This window comes from Panthera onca, chromosome D1, assembly GCF_046562875.1.
Source record: "Panthera onca isolate mPanOnc1 chromosome D1, mPanOnc1 haplotype 2, whole genome shotgun sequence".
In the NCBI taxonomy this organism is placed as follows: domain Eukaryota; kingdom Metazoa; phylum Chordata; class Mammalia; order Carnivora; family Felidae; genus Panthera; species Panthera onca.
In genome coordinates this window covers 6,618,103-6,635,237 of record NC_138348.1, presented here as the reverse complement: position 1 = coordinate 6,635,237, position 17,135 = coordinate 6,618,103, and positions in this window count along the sequence as shown.

Here is a 17,135-nt window from a genome sequence, read left to right as displayed (position 1 = left end):
TGTATCATTCAAGGAATTGGTCTATTTCATTTATCAGATTGTCCACATTGAGTTGTTTGTCATATTTCTTTATTATTCTTTTCTTTATTTTTCTACTTTATTTTACTTTAAATGTTTATTTACTTTGAGAGAGAGAGAGAGTGAGCAGAGGAGGGACAGAGAGAGAGAGAGGGAGACAGAGAATCCCAAGCAGGCTCCGCACTGTTAATGCAGAGTACTGAGCCTGACTCAGGACTCGAACTCCCAAACTGTGAGATCATGCCCTAGGCCGAAATCAAGAGTCAGACGCTGAACTGACTGAGCCATGCAGGCGCCCCCTTTATTATCCTTTTAATGGCCATGGGATCAGTAGTGATGACCCCTTTTTCTTTCTGGTATTAGTGATTTGTGTCTTTACTCTTTTTTTCTTAGTTTGGCTAGAAGCTTAACAATTTTTACTGATCTTTTCACAGAATCAACTTTTGGTTTCATTGATTTTCTCTGTTGATTTCCTGCTTTCAATTTCGTTGATTTCTGCTCTAATTTGTGTTATTTCTTTTCCTTTGCTTGCTTTAGGCTTATGTCACTCTTCTTTCTCTGGTTTCCTAAAGCAGAAGCTTAGATTATTGATTCTTAGATCTTTCTTCTTTTCTAATCGTGCATTCAATGCCAAAAACCTCAAAGTATAATTTTCACTGCATCCCACAGATTTTGACAAGTTACATTTTATTTTCATTTGGTTCAAGATATTTTAAATTTTCTCTTGAGACTTCTTTGACCCATGTGTTATTTAGAAGGGGGCTGGTTACTTTCCAAATATTTGGGGACTTTTCCAGCTATCTTTCTGTCATTGATTTTTAGTTTAATTCTACTGGTCCTAGAACAGATTTCTATTTTTTTTTAAATTTGTTAAGGTGTGTTTCATGGCTCCAGATGTGGTCTTTTCTGGTGAAAGCTCCACCTGCACTTGAGAAGAATACGCATTCTGCTGTTGGATGCAGTACTCTGTAATCTATAACTATTCTATAATCTATAGAAGTATTCTATAAATCCAACGGATTAGCGGTACTGTTCAGTTCAACTGCATCATCACTGATCTTCTGCCTGCTTGAGCTGGCTGTTCCTGATGAAAGGGTATGGAAGTCTCCCACATGCAGTGCATTTATCTATTTTTTCCTTTCGGTTCTGTCAAGTTTTTTGCCTCATATGTCTTGATGCTGTTGCTAGGCGTATCGCATACCCATTAAAGACTGTTAAGTAAGTCTTCTTGGAAAATTGACCTTTTATCATTCTATAACGCCCCTCTTTATCCCTGATAATTTTCCTTGTTCTGAAGGCTGCTTTGTCTGAAATTAACAGAGCTGGTCCAGCTTTGTTTGGAGCAGCGTCCGCATGGTTTATCTGTCTTTATCCTTTTCTCTGGTGTCTTTATATTTAGAGTGGATCTCTTACAGACAATATAGGCTTGGGTCTTTTTTTTTTTTTTTTTAAGTTTATTTATTTTGAGAGAGACAGCGCTAGAGGGGGAGGGACAGAGAGAGAGGGAGAGAGAGACAGAATCCCAAGCGGGCTCTGTGCTGCCAGCTGCAGAACACAATGTAGGGCACGAATCCATGAACTGTGAGATCATGACCTGAGCTGGAACCAACAGTCTCGGATGCTCAACTAACGGAGCCACCTAGGCGCCCGCCCGGGGCTTTTTTTTTTTTTTTTAATTCATGCTGACACTTTCTGTCTTTCACTTGGTGCACTCAAAAAGATAGTGATTATTGATATAGTTGGATCAATTTGAACCATGTTTCAACTGTTTTGTTTGTTGCACTTTCTTTGTTTCTTTTTTAAAAAAAGATCTTCCCGAGGCCCTGGGTGACAGTCGGTTGAGCGTCCGACTTCGGCTCAGGTCATGATCTCGCAGTTCGCGGGTTCGAGCCCCACGTCGGGCTCTGGGCTGGCAGCTCGGAGCCTGGAGCCTGCTTCGGATTCTGTGTCTCCCTCTCTCTCTGCCCCTTCCCCGCTCATGCTCTCTCTCTGTCTCTCAAAGATGAATAAACGTTAAAACAAATTTTTTAAAAATATCTTCCCCTCTTTTTCTGCCTTCTCTGCCTTTAGCATTTTGTATGACTCCATTTTCTCTCCTCTCTTAGTGTATCAATTATACTTAAAAACATTTGGGGGGGGGGCGCCTGGGTGGCTCAGTCGGTTGAGCGTCAGACTTCGGCTCAGGTCAGGATCTCGCAGTTCGCGGGTTCGAGCCCCACGTCGGGCTCTGTGCTGACAGCTCTGAGCCTGGAGCCTGCTTCGGATTCTGTGTCTCCCTCTCTCTCTGCCCCTCCCCCGTTCATGCTCTGTCTCTCTGTCTCAAAAATAAATAAACATTAAAAAAAAAAAAACATTTGGGGGGCATCTGGGTGGCTTAGTTGGTTGAACATCTGACTTCAGCTCAGGTCATGATCTCACAAGACTCCTGAGTTCAAGCCCCGTATTGGGCTCACTGCTGTTAGCATGGAGCCAGATTCGGATCCTCCTCTGTCCCCTTTTCTTTCTGCCCCTCCCCCACTAGTGCTAGTGGGCTCTCTCTCTGAAAAGTAAATTAACCTTTAAAAAAATTGTTAGTAGTCACTTTAGAGTTTGCAATATATGTTTATAATTAACCAATTCAGCTTTCAAATAACGCTGTACCATTTCAGGGGAAGTGCAGATACCTTGTGACAAAGTATTCCCAGTTTCTGCTTACAAAGTTGCCTATAGCCCATCGACCAAATACTTGAGGCTGGCTGAGTAAAACGTTTCTCCAGGAACTCTTTACTGTCTTAATGCTAATGCTTTGCTAAAGGGAAAAGCAATCTTAGCTTGACAATAACTAGGCCTCCAGTACCCTGGGAGTCTTTTTTTTTTTTTTAATTAAAAAAAAATTTTTTTTAATTTACATCCAAATTAGTACATAGTGAAGAAATGATTTCGGGAGTAGATTCCTTAATGCCCCTGACCCGTTGAGCCCCTCCCCCCTCCCAAAACCCCTCTAGTAACCCTCAATTTGTTCTCCATATTTATGAGTCTCTTATGCTTTGTCCCCCTCCCTGTTTTTATGTTATTTTTGCTTCCCTTCCCTTATGTTCATCGGTTTTGTCTCTTAAAGTCCTCTTATGAGTGAAGTCCTATGATTTTTGTCTTTCTCTAATTTCACTTAGCATAATACCCTCCAGTTCCATCCACGTGGTTGCAAATGGCAAGATTTCATTCTTTTTGATTGCCGAGTAATACTCCATTGTGTATATAGACCACATCTTCTTTATCCATTCATCCGTTGATGGATATTTGGGCTCTTTCCATACTTTGGCCATTGTCGATAGTGCTGCTATAAACATGGGGGTGCCTGTGTCCCTTCCAAACAGCACCCCGGTATCCCGTGGATAAATGCCTAGTAGTGCACTTGCTGGGTCGTCGGGTAGTTCTATTTTTTGAGGAACCTCCACACTGTTTTGCAGAGTGGCTGCACCAGCTTGCATTCCCAAGCCCTATAATTTCTTGAAGTTAAATGCTCATGGCCCTCAGAGTTCCCTTCAGCTTTGCAGTCTCCTGCTTACTGTGTATTTGCCCTTACGGGTAATTCTCCATGACCAACCAGCTGAGGAATAAGTTCAAGCTTGGCCTACAGGTAGTTGTGTATCCTAAGCTGGTACTAACCGGACATGGCAGGCTCTATCGTTACGGCCCATTGGCAGGAGTCCAGAAGGAGAGGTGGACATCCGGTTGGCCAGCAGTGTGACCCTACATCAAGATTTCTCCACCTTGACGTTACTGGCATTTGGGGCTGGATAATTCCTGTTGTGGGAGCTGTCCTTCACATTGTAGGATATTTAGCAGTATCCCTGGCCTCTCCACGCAGATACCATAGGAACTCCCCTCCCCAAGTCCCCCAAAATGTCTCCACCTATTGCTAGATGTCTTTTAGAGAGTGAGGCCACCCTTGGTTGGGAACACTGGTCTACTGGTCTACGGTGGTTCATGGTGGCAGCTAAAGGTGAGGCAGATGTTCCAGGACGCGGCCAGAATGTGATTAGAAAATTAGTGGCTCATGGGGCACCTGGGTGGCTCGATCGGTTGAGCATCTGACTTGGGCTCTGGTCATGATCTCACAGTACATGAGTTCGAGCCCCACATCGGGTTCACTGCTGCCAGCGCAGAACCTGCTTTGGATCTTCTGTCTCCCTCTCTCTCTGCCCCTCCCCAGCTTGTGCTCTCTCTTAAAAAAAAAAAAATTAAATTAAAAAAAAAAAGAAAATTAGTGGCTCAAATCTCTATGTTGTACACCTGAAACTAATATAATATTGTACGCCAATAATACCTCACTACATTTAAAAAAGAAAATTAGTGGCAAAGAGATCTAATAAAGAGGTACATACGTAGATTTCTTGGAATGGCTCGCAGTGTAATATCTCCTGTGGATGCTCACCAGAGGGCACCTTGCACAAGTGCAGAAGGTGACGTGTTCATTTCCCAATCGTACCTGTTCTTGCCCAACAGCCTCCTGAAAAAAAGCCATTATGGGCCATAGATGGAGAGTGTGCATGGTGAGCTCAACAATATGAATTTCTCTCCAGCAAAGCTGATCCAACCACTGCCACAGATAAATGCCTCACAGTCAGAGCACTGAAGTCTGAACATAGCAGAATGTATTCCAGGAGATCAGCCAGACGCTCACCTTCAGTTGGATTGCAGTGGATTGCTTCCATTATGGATGTGACAGAAATTCTCCCGAATTTGCTTATTCTGGAGAAGGCTTTGCTTTCCCCGACCATAATGCCTCAACCAGTATTTTCATGGCAGTATCCCTCACAGCACTGCTTGCAAGCACAGCAACTCTCTTGGTTGCAAAAGAAGCAAGCCAATGATGGGGCGCCTGGGTGGCTCAGTCAGTTGAGCGTCCGACTTCGGTTCGGGTCACTGATCTCGAAGTTTGTGAGTTCGAGTCCTGCGTCGGGCTCTGTGCTGACAGCTCAGAGCCTGCAGCCTGCTTCGGATTCTGCGTCTTCCTCTCTCTCTGCCCCTCCCCTGTTTGTGTTCTCTCTCTCAAAAATAAATAACCATTTAAAAAATAAGAAAAAAAGAAATGAGGCCATGGTATGAGGACCACGGGCATCACAGGCCTTACCATAAGCTGTCTCAGAAGAGTAGGCTCTATAGAAGAATGGAGTATCTACCGAAAACAGTTACCCTGTCCACTGGCAAACAGTATCTCGCTAGTTTCAGGCAGCTGTCCTATAGGATACGGTATGTCCCTATCCTAACGGTACCTGTGGATTTTAATTTATAGTGGTGACTGAGTGATGACATAGAGAGGTCAATGCCATTGAAAGAAAAGTTCAACGTTATTTACAGTTCCCCTGGGAACAAGAGGGAGGGCATGCCACACGGGGCCACGTGGGGAAGCACCAGCGTTGGTCAGGAGGCAGAGAGGAGCGAAGGGAAGGCACAGACCACTGCCTTTCTCGGGGCTTCTGCGGGAAAGTCAAGACAGGGCCGGGTAAACAGCGTGCACTGAGGGACTTTGGGGCATAGGGGCTGTCCCTAGGCATCTGGTACCTGGCCCTGGGCTGATTTAGGGGAAGGGAATATTGGCTTGGTGTTTGACAGGTAAATAGAGGAGGTTGTTCAGAGTATGGGCTTGAACCCCTTACTCTGTAAACAACTTTGGCTGTTAGTTCAGTCCTGTAATTAACGGATGCCAAATATGGAATCTAAGAAAACACAGAATGGTGCTCTGAATCAAGGACCTATCTGTGGTGTTTTTTCACTCTCGATGAGACTACAAGGGTCTGAGAACCAAGGGATAAAAGTGGGATATATACATATACGTATACAATCATATACAACAATTGTCTCACAATTTGTAAGAAACTTTTATTTGAAGTAGTTTCTTTTTATTATTTTTTTTAAACGTTTATTTATTTTTGAGACAGAGAGAGACAGAGCATGAACGGGGGAGGGGCAGAGAGAGAAGGAGACACAGAACCGGAAGCAGGTTCCAGGCTCTGAGCCATCAGCCCAGAGCCCGACGCGGGGCTCGAACTCACGGAACGTGAGGTCGTGACCTGAGCTGAAGTCGGACGCTTAACCGACTGAGCCACCTAGGCGCCCCAAGTTAGTTTTAAACTTACAGAACACTTGAAAGAGTTCCCAAATACCCTTCGCTTGGCTTCTCCTAATGTTAACATCCTAGGTAGCCAGGGCGCAACGATCAAAACCGGGGAATTAGCACCGGGGCAATACTATAAACGAATCTGCAGACAAGATTCAAGTTTTGCCAGCCTTCGCATCGATGCCCATTTTCCGGTCCAGGATCTGACCAGGATCTGGTCCAGGATCACATATCCCATATCTTCGGTCACTCTTTTTCTCTTATGACTGTGACACTCACGAAGAGCACCGGCCAGTTATTTTGTAGAATATCGCTCCGTTTGGATTGGCCTGATGTTTTTCTCCCAAGTGGACTGAAGATATGTATTTTGGCAAAAATACCACGGAACTGCTATTGTGCGCTTCTCCATCAGCATATCACTGCCCTTTTTAAGCGTTTATTTTGAAGTACTCCCTACACCCAGCGTGGGGCTCGAACCCACAACCGTGAGATGAAGAGTCGTGCGCTCCACCGACCGAGCCAGCCAGGTGCCCCAGGTGCGCTTATTACTGCTGTGTTCACTCCAATCACTTGGGGTTCTCCCCTTTAGAGTCACTGTATATTATTTTATAATTCATAAGGGTCTTATAGGGAGCTATTTTGAGGCTATGCAAATACTCTGTCCCTCCTCACGCTTCTCCCACCATTTAAGAACTGAAGGATGGGGCGCCTGGGTGGCTCAGTTGGTTGAGCGTCGGCCTTCGGCTCATGTCAGCTCATGTTGGCTCGTGATCATGTCATGACCTCAAGGCTGGTCTGAGTTCCAGCCCCACCTCGAGCTCTCTGCTGTCAGCAAAGACAGAGCCTACTTCGGATCCTCTCTCTCCTTTTCTCTCCGCCCCTCCCCACCCCCCTCTCTCTCAAAAATAAACATAAAAACAAAAAAAAGAACTCACTGCCGATTACCTGAAACTATTATTACTCCCGGTGTGCCCAGTGGTGATTTCCTATTTCTGACATTCCTTCTACATTTATTAATTGGAATTCTAGAGCTGTCCCTTCCCCCTCACGTGTTTATTCAATTATTTACTTATATTAACATGGGCTCATGGAGATTTACTCATTCTATAGGTTTGAATCCCTTATTATCATGATTTACTTGCTTACTTAACTCATTCCAGATTTGGCCATTGAGAGCTCCTTCAAATTCACTGCCTTCATACATTGAACAAGTTACCGTCATTAAAAAATGTCTTGTTGGGGCGCCTGGGTGGCTCAGTCGGTTGAGCATCGGACTTCAGCTCAGGTCACGATCTCGCGGTCCGTGAGTTCGAGCCCCGCGTCGGGCTCTGGGCTGATGGCCCAGAGCCTGGAGCCCGTTTCAGATTCTGTGTCTCCCTCTCTCTCTGCCCTTCCCCCGTTCATGCTCTGTCTCTGTCTCAAAAATAAATAAATGTTAAAAAAAAAATTTTTTTTTAAATGTCTTATTGACAGTTCACATACCGTAAAATTCACCCCTCTAAAGTATAAAATTTAGTCATTTTAGGATATTCCCACCATTACGAAACCACCACAATGATCAGATTCCAGAGTATTTCCATCCCGCCAAAGGGAAATGCTATTTCCATTTGCGGACACTTCTTGTTGCCTACTTCCCCCAGTCTCTGGCAACCATTAGTTTGCTTTCCGTCTTTGGGGATTTGCCTATTCTGGAAATTTCATAAAAACGATCTCACACAGTACGTGGCTTTTTGGTTCTGGCTTCTCTCACTTAGCGTCACGTGCTCGAGGTTCATCCGTGCTGTAGCACGTGTCAGGACTCCGTTCCTTTTTACGGTTGACTAATATTTCACTGTACAGATATACCCTATTTGGTTTACCCATTTATTTAGCAATGGCCGTTGGGTCGTTCCTGCTTCTTGGCCATTATGAACAATGCTATGATGAACATTCACGTGCCCGTTTCGTGTTAACATATGTTTTCAACTCTCTTGCGTGTGTACTCGAGTGGGTATTAGCTAGAGCTGCCATCACCAAAGACCACAGACTTGTGGATTACACAACAGAAATCTCTTCTCACAGCTCTGGAAGCTAGCAATCCAAGATCAAGGTGCCATCAAGGTTGGTTTCTGGTGACCCTTCTTTTCTTGGCTTGTGGATGGTCGCCTTCTCACTGTATCTTCACAAGTTCTCTCTCGGTGCTTTGAACTGGACTTGTATTTCCCTGATGACTTATTAGGCTGAGCATCTTTTCATGTGCTTCTCGGCCACTTACATATCTCCTTAAGGGAAATATCTATTCTAGCCGTTTGCACATTTTTTGATTGGGTTGTGTGTCTCTTTGTTGTTGAATTGTAATTGTTCTTGATACGTCTGGATACTATTCCCTTTCAGATATATGACTTGCAAATATTTGCAATTTTCAATATTTCAGATATATGACTTGCAACCCATTCTTTGGGTTGTCTTCTCACTTTCCTGAGAGTGTCCCTCGATGCACAAAGTTTAGATTTTTTTTTTAAGTTTATTTATTTTTGAGAGAGAGCGTGAGTGGGGGAGGGGCAGAGAGAGAGGGAGACAGAGAATCAGAAGCAGGCTCCAGGCTCCGAGCTGTCAGCACAGAGCCCGACACGGGGCTCGAACTCACAAACCATGAGATCGTGACCTGAGCCGAAGTCAGACGCTTAACTGACTGGGTCACCCAGACGCCCCTTAGAATTTTTGATGAAGTCCAGTTGGTCTGTGTTGCTGCTTATGCTTTTTGGTGTCATATCTAAGAAACCATTGCCAAGTCTAAGGTCATGAAAATTTACCCTTATCTTTTCTTCTGTTTTATAGCTTTGGCTCCTACATTTAGGTCCTTGATCCATTGTCAGTTACTTTTTGCCTTTGAGGTTACCTATGAATTTTAGGACCAGCTTTTCTGTTTCTGCAAAAGCCATTCAGATTGTAATATAAGGACCGCACCAAATCCGTGGATCATTTGGCGGGAGTATCGCCATCTTACCAATATTCAGCCTTTCAATCCATAAACATAGATGCCTTCCCATTATTTGTGTCTTGTTCAATTTCTTTCAGAAATATTTTGTAGTTTCTAGTGTATAACTCCTGCATTTCCTTGATCGAATTTATTCTGAAGTATTTTATTCTTTTTGGTGCTATTATAAATGGAATTTTTTCTTAATTTCCTTTTTGATGCATTTTTTTTTTTAGTGTTTATATATTTCGGAGAAAGAGACAGAGGGTGAGCAGGCGAGGGGCAGAGAGAGAGGGAGACACGGAATCTGAAGCAGGCGCCGGGCTCTGAGCTGTCATCACAGAGCCCGACGTGGAGCTCGGACTCACGAACCATGAGATCATGGCCTGAGCTGAAGTTGGACGCGTAACCTATAGAGCCATCCACGTGTCCCCTTAATTTCCTTCTTGGATTGTTCCTTGCTAGTGTATAGAGTTCAATAGGCATTCTTGAGATCTACTATATTGATTATGTTGTTTATGTCTTCAATGTCATTCCTTATTTTTGGCTCTTTTTTTCCTCTGTCTTATTTTGAGTGTGATATATTAAAATCTCCTGTAATTAGTGTATTTCTATCTATATTTATTTGCATCATCTGTAGTTTTTGTATCTCGAAAGTGTTTACTGGAGCACCTGGCTGCCTCAGTTGGAAGAGCCTTCGACTCTTGATCTCGGGGTCAGGAGTTCAAGCCCCACATTGGGTGTAGAGGTTACTAAAAGAAAAAAGTTTGTTATGCTATGCGGTGCATAAATACCGTGACAAATGTTACAGCGTGGTTGTGAATTGTGGCTTTTAATATTTAAAATTGCCCTTTTTGTCAGGTTTAATGCTTTGCAGCCTGAATCCTACTTTGTTTTAGATCAAGAGCATTACCTCTGATTTTTTGTTTCCATTTGCCTGGTATGTCTTTGTCCCTTATCTTTAGTTTCTCTGAATCATGTTGCTCGAGGTGCTTTTCTTGTAGATAACATCCTTGGGTCTTGCTATTTCAGCCAAATTAAAAATTAAAAAAGAAAATAGGTGAGCTAAACTTTACATTTACACTTAACAATATAATTGGTGTGTTTGGTAATAACTCTCTGTCATAATATTTTATAATTATGCTTATTTGTTCTATTTGATATTTGAGTTGTATTTTTTTGATCTTTAATTTATAAGATAAATTGGTATTTAGGAAGGCTTATATTTTTGTTCTAGTGGTTACCATTGTATTTATACCTTAAAAAAAAAAAAGAACCTCAATTTCAAAACTCTGTCTGGCTTATCCATTTTTACTGGTACCTTTAACTCCTACTTATTGTCTGTTCTTTCAGTCAAAGTCCAATCTGGAGAGAAATCACACAGTAATTTGAACAGGGGGAGTTTGATATAAAGAATTATTAATTATAACAAGGGACCGAAGTGCCAAGGCATTGGCCAATAATAACTCCAATGAATATAGAAATAGCAGATATTGGGGTGCCTGGGTGTCTCAGTCAGTTAAGCGTCCAACTTCGGCTCAGGTCAGGATCTCATAGTTTGGGAGTTCGAGCCCTGCAGCGGGCTCTGTGCTGACAACGTGGAGCCTGCTTCGGATCCTCTGTCCCCTCCTCTCTCTGCCCTTCCCCCCGCTGGCACTCTTTAGCTCTAAGATAAATAAACATTAAAAAAAGAAAAAAAAGAAATAGCAGATATAAGGAGTAGCCCTCCCACCCCCCATTTACAGCAAGGCTGTGCCCAGGAGATACCTCTCTTCCCACGCATAGGTCTGAGATCCAGATCTGGTTGGACAGAGCATGACTGTGGCTCACAGGGTGTTAGCGAAGTCAACTGTGGTGCAGGTGGAACTTGCTGGAAAACCATTCTGTAGGGTGCCACGGAACGCTGTCGATGAGCAGGTGTCTCAGTGGAGATACTTTGCGCCAAAACAGTCCAAGGGGAGGTGCTGGGAAGCTGCTAACGGCTGGCTGTCGGGCGCTAGAGGAGGTTGGTGCCGGCAGAGCCATGGGTGCCCTGCATGCTTCATGCCTGAGGAGCCATAGGTCTTGGAGAAGCTTCACGAGAGGGTCTAGTGAGACCTTCAGAAGGTGGAAAGAAAACTTCCTTCTGCCCTGGCTCCTCTGCGCCCTCTGCTGGCAAGCTTAAGAGTGAGCCAGCCGGCAAAGACCCAGATTTAAATGGCCCCAGCGTATTTTCACAGAGCAGTCCGTTAAGAGTGAATTTGGAGCGGAGAGGCACCCATACAGCCATCAGTGAGTTTCATCCTATTTTCCTTTCTCCCTCTCCCTTCTTCTCCCACGCTTTGAATTACACTCATTATCACAATATGTAACATGTTTACTTTTTTCCCCATGCCACCTCTGGTTTAGCCTTAAGTCATATGTATATATATTTGCATCATCTCTAGGGTGGGTAAAGTACATTCTCTACCAGATTGGCTCACAGGTGCAGACTTCCCGAAGTAGTTGCTGAAAAACAGAAAACTGTTTCCTATGGCCTTGATACATGAAGGACAACTTGTTTGAATATAAAATCCTTGGTTCATGCTTTAAAAAATAGAAGGTTAAAAAAAAAAACGCTAGGGGCGCCTGGGTGGCTCAGTGGGTTAAGCGGCCGACTTCGGCTCAGGTCATGATCTCGAGGTCCGGGAGTTCGAGCCCCGCGTCGGGCTCTGTGCTGACAGCTCAGAGCCTGGAGCCTGTTTCAGATTCTGTGTCTCCCTCTCTCTGACCCTCCCCCGTTCATGCTCTTTCTCTCTCTGTCTCAAAAATAAATAAACGTTAAAAAAAAAAAAAAGCTGTTCCATTATTGTATCGCTTTGTTTATTGGTTTTTATTTTTTGTTAAGTCTATTTATTTATTTTGAGAGGGGTGAGGGGCAGAAAGAGGGAGAGAGAGAATCCCAAGCAGGCTCCACTCTGTCAGCACAGAGCCTGACTTGAGGCTCAATCTCACAAACCGTGAGATCATACATAACCTGGACCCAAATCAAGAGTTGGACGCTTACCCGACTGAGTCACCCAGGCGCCCCTGTATTTTGGCTTTTAAAAATCTGATGCCATTCTGATTCTTTTGTCTTTGTAAGTTATTTGATCTTTCTTCCTGAAGATCTTAAGAATTCTTTTTTTTTTTAAGATTTTTTTTGGGGGGTGGGGGGAAGGGCAGGGAGAGAGAGGGAGAGAGAAAATCCTAAGCAGGCTCTGTACAGTCAGCAAGGAGCCTGATGTGGGGCTCGAACTCTCGAGCCGTGAGATCATGACCTGAACCGAAATCAAGAGTTGGACGCCCCAAGAATTCTTTTTTTTTTTTTTTAATTTTTTAATGTTTATTTATTTTTGACAGAGAGAGACAGAGCATGAGCGGGGGAGGGGCAGAGAGAGAGGGAGACACAGAATCCGAAGCAGGCTCCAGGCTCCGAGCTGTCAGCACAGAGCCTGACGCGGGGCTTGAACTCACAGACCGCGAGATCATGACCTGAGCCGAAGTTGGACGCTCAACCGACTGAGCCACCCAGGAGCTCCAAGAATTCTTTTTTTTTTTTTAATGTTTATTTATTTTATTTTTGAGACAGAGAGAGACAGAGCATGAACGGGGGAGGGTCAGAGAGAGAGAGGGAGACACAGAATCTGAAACAGGCTCCAGGCTCCGAGCTGTCAGCACAGAGCCCGACGCGGGGCTTGAAATCACAGACCAGGAGATCAAGACCTGAGCCCAAGTCGGACGCTCAACCGACTGAGCCACCCAGGCGCCCCAAGAATTCTTTATAAAGAGTATTTTCAGGGGCACCAGGGTGGCTCAGTTAAGCATCTGACTCTTGATCTCAGGATCGTGAGTTCAGGCCCTTCACTGGGCTCTGTGCTGACAGAAGTTAGTAGCCTACCTTCTACCCAGTAGAAGCCTACTTAAAAATAAATAAAATCTAAAAGTATAAAAATATCTTGAAAGCTAATAGTTTTATGAGGATATGTCTTAACGCTGATTGTTCTGGGTTAGTTTTCCAAGGTTCCCAGTGGGCCCTTTCAATGTACAGGTTTTTTGCTCTTTTCTTATAGTGTTAAATATCAGCTCTGGCTCATTGTTTGGTTTTTCTTCGGGGACTCCGATAATACCAATGGGATTCCTTCTTTGACAATCTTCTGTTACCATTATTTCCTTCTTCTACTTCTTTATCACGTTTTCATTCTCTCGATTGTTCTTCTGTCTTTCTTCAATGACCCTTATTGTATGTTTGAGTCGATTCGCCCTTGGGCATCTTACAACGTAATCTTTATTTCTAGATAATTTTGTGCGTTTCTTCCATTTCTCTCCTGAGTTCTACCAACCTTCTTCGTTCTTTTCCTGGGTGTTATCTATTTCCATTCTGTTTAAAATTTCTCCTTCTAGGGGCTCCCGGGTAGCTCAGTGAGTTAAAGCATCTGACTCTTGGTTTCTGCTCAGGCTATGATCTCATGGTTGGTGAGTTCCAGCCCCGAGTGGGGCTCCGAGCTGGCAGTTCAGGGCCTGCTTGGGATTCTCTCTCTCCCTGTCTCTCTGCCCCTTCCTCGACCTCTTTCTCTCTTAAAATAAATAAATAAACATATTTTTTTTTTCTCATTCTAGGTGGCTTTGCATATCTTCTAACACTTATTTGGGGTGTATTTCGTTCTGGTTAGACTGCTGCTCTGTGGCTGTTTCTTCAGGGGTGGATGTAAATTGTTCTTGGTTTGACAGGTGATGAAATTCATTTTGCGATATTTTGCAGTGACTCTGTAAGAATCCGTTCATCTTTCTTGCTCATTTCTGTGCTGTTGGGTGTCTTCTCCCTGATCGAATGCTCCTTCTTTTGCCAACATGGCGAAGTCCAGATGCTTTCATGGATTTGTTTGGAGAAGGGGTCCTTTGGTTTTGTTCTTTCGTCTTGCAGAACCATGAAATCTCTCCGTTTTCTTCCCCTTTGACAGCCAAAGGGTACCTCTCCCTTCCTTGTGGCCCTTTGCTCTCCAGGAATCTGTGGTTTTCAGAGACGGGCCGGTTACATCACTGTGTACTTTGAAATCCCTCCCTTAGCGTCAAGCCTCTGACCTAGTCCAGACAGGGTTTCACATTTTTCAGACGTCAAGTGGACGCAGTGTTTCTGTGAGGTCTTCCATCAAGTGTGGGCCACTACCAGCTCCCTGCTTCTCCTAGCTTTTCTCAGCCGGTCTGCTCAGAGCCCGTGTGGGCAGGGTGAGGGTGGGACAGGGACACCGGAGATGGTGTGCTGTCACTGTTTCTTGTTTTTACTTACAGGTCCTTTTAAGTCTGAGCATTCGACCTTCAGGCTCTACTGGGGGCTTGGTTTTGCATAATTATATCTTTCTCTTCTCTTCGTTCCATATTGTTTTTTTTTTGGGGGGGGGGGGAGATAGGAACTAGGCTGCTACTGTCATTGTCTTTAGCTACCCAGAAGTCTCTCTCAAAATAATTTGCTTCTCATCCCTCCAGCTTTGGCCTTTGCCAGTTTAGAGTCCTTAGTACCCAAGAGAATGCTAGCGGACACAGCAGTGGTTCTTTTGAACTGGAAGGGAAGACTGCTACCTTGTGTTTTTGCCCTTTTCATGCCTTGGTACCAACAGCTCTAAAAGGATGGCTGAGGGGTGCCTGGGTGGCTCAGTCGGTTAAGTGTCCAGCTCTTGGTTTTGGATCAGGTCGTGATCTCACGGGTCATGAGTTCGAGCCCTGCATCGGGCTCTGTGCTGACAGTGTGGAGCCCGCTTGGGATTCTCTCTCTCCCTCTCTCTCTTCCCCGCCCTTGCTTGGGCTCTCTCTCTCTCTCTTTCAAAATAAATGTTTTTTTAATAATAAAAAATAAAAGGATGATTGATCCTGATGATCAAGGAAGAAATTGTTGCTGCCATACAATGGAGGGGGGAGTCCCCAGGACTCACCAGGACTGCCAGGCCCAGTGATCACCTTCACTAAAAAAACTAAAGACACCCAGTACAGGCAGACTTACCAAGGACTTAGACCTCTTGGGGAAGAAAGTCACCTCACTAGGTAAAGATCCTTGAAGACAAACAAACAAACAAACAAACAGCCCATGCGATGGATCATAGAAGAAATAAGTTATAAATGCTAATCTAGGGGGTTGAGAGATTAAATACAGGATGCTGTTATACTTGAATTTCAGAGAAACAACTTTTGCTTAGTATCAGTATGTCCTAAAAAAATTATTTGTTGTTTCTTTGAAGTTAACTGGGCACCCTGTACAGTATTTTAATTTGCTAACGCTGGAAGCCCTAATGATGGCCTTGTAACTCATTACACAACACTTTCTTCCTTGCAAGTAAAATCTAGCTTAGCCAGTATCTTTCCCTTGTCTTATGTAAAGTGTGTTATTGATGATTGTCTTCATAACCCAGTGCACCTGTTACAGTGTATCGAGATGGGATCATGACTCAACTACCAAGCGTCTCCACACCAATCTACACTTCCACAGTTGCCATGCTGGGGGGAGAGAGGGCCGGGAGGCTGAACGCTAGCAGTTAGTGCTTTGCCCCAGAACTGACATTCTATGTTTCATTAGCCAGAGCTGGTCTCATGTCCAGGCCTAAGTTCAGGGAGGTGGGGAAGGGGACTAATGTACCTAGAAGTGGAGAGCCAGCAACATTGCCAATGTCCAGACAGGTGGCCAGTGGCTGATGGAACTTGGGGTCTTCCCTTTTGGGAAGAAGTCGTGGTTGGAAGAGGGGTAGTTGCGGGAGCATGTCGTTGTTGCTATGACCTTCAAGAAGTTTAAGTATGAGCAGAAGTATGTGGAGACTGAGCGTGCAAAGGGGTGGACTGTGGTGGGTGCCATGGGCTCATGTCCATCCCTACCTTCCCAGGCGTACTGAGAGGATGTGAAACTGAAAACTTTACTCAGACACCTCTTAGTCAAATTAAGCACACGCATGCCTTATGATTCAGCAATTCTCTTCCTAGCATGTGTCCCAGGGAAATTGCCACATAGACACATGAAGGGACATATTGTGACGCTCGCTGTGGCATATCTGTGGTGGGGGCAGGGGAGCTGGAGGTCATCTGGTGCCCAGCACTGGAGAAGTGGGTGGACAAAATGGGACGGATGCATGGATGGGTGGACAGATGGGACAGAAGGATGGCTGGTGAGTCCTCCCACGGGCCAGTGATCTTAATCTTAGGCTGAGGATTATCACTACTTAGTGCATCTGAAGTCAAAAAGAAAACGAGTACACTTCCCAGGCTCCCTTGTGCTAGAGGTCTGTGTGAGAAACAGATGTCCTCTAAATGACGTGGGCAGAGGAAACAAGACGGAGGCCACTCGGCAGCCGCGGGAGGCTCGGCCTGTCTGTAGCAGGGCCAGCGCTCTGGCTTTGTGGGTGCCAAGAGGCACCTGGGCTCTGGCAGCCCACCCACATTCCAGGATCGAGGCCCAGCTTCTGGGTGCTCGGAGGAACTGGACTGCAGGCAGGGCAGGGGGTCCTGGAACTCAGCAGTGCCACAGGCAGCTCCTGGGGGCCCCCTTCTCTAGCCTTCCCAGCCACTTTGGAAGTAGCCGGGTGTCTTAAATCCCTTTCCTGGATTCTTTCCTGGAACCAAACCCTTCCTGATTTGGCAATGGCGTGCCCAGATCACCCAGCAAGTTACCGCCGTGGCCCCAACTTGGGACAGACCTCCCGACCTGACTTGTGACGGCCCGCTTGTCCCGGGCCCTGCTTTCCTTTCCCAGCCCGCCACAGTTAGGAGGGGCAGGAATGGCCCATGAGGAACCTGTGGGCTGGAAGCCCAGGAGGCAGGGGCCACACGAGAGGCCCTTCCGGAGCAGAACAGTTAGGCCCCAGCCTCTGGTCATCCTCTGCCCAGCACTGCTGATTGATCACCGCTGATGGACCACAACCCCCCACCGCCACCCCAGGGGCTGGCCCAGGGCAGAGAGGCCTGGGGACTCCGCCGCCCTGTGATCCGTGCAGGTCTCTGTCCTCACGGTGCGGTGATGGCAGCCTCCTCCAAGATGACGAAACACCATTACTAACCAGCTGGTGACCACAGGAAAATCACTCAACC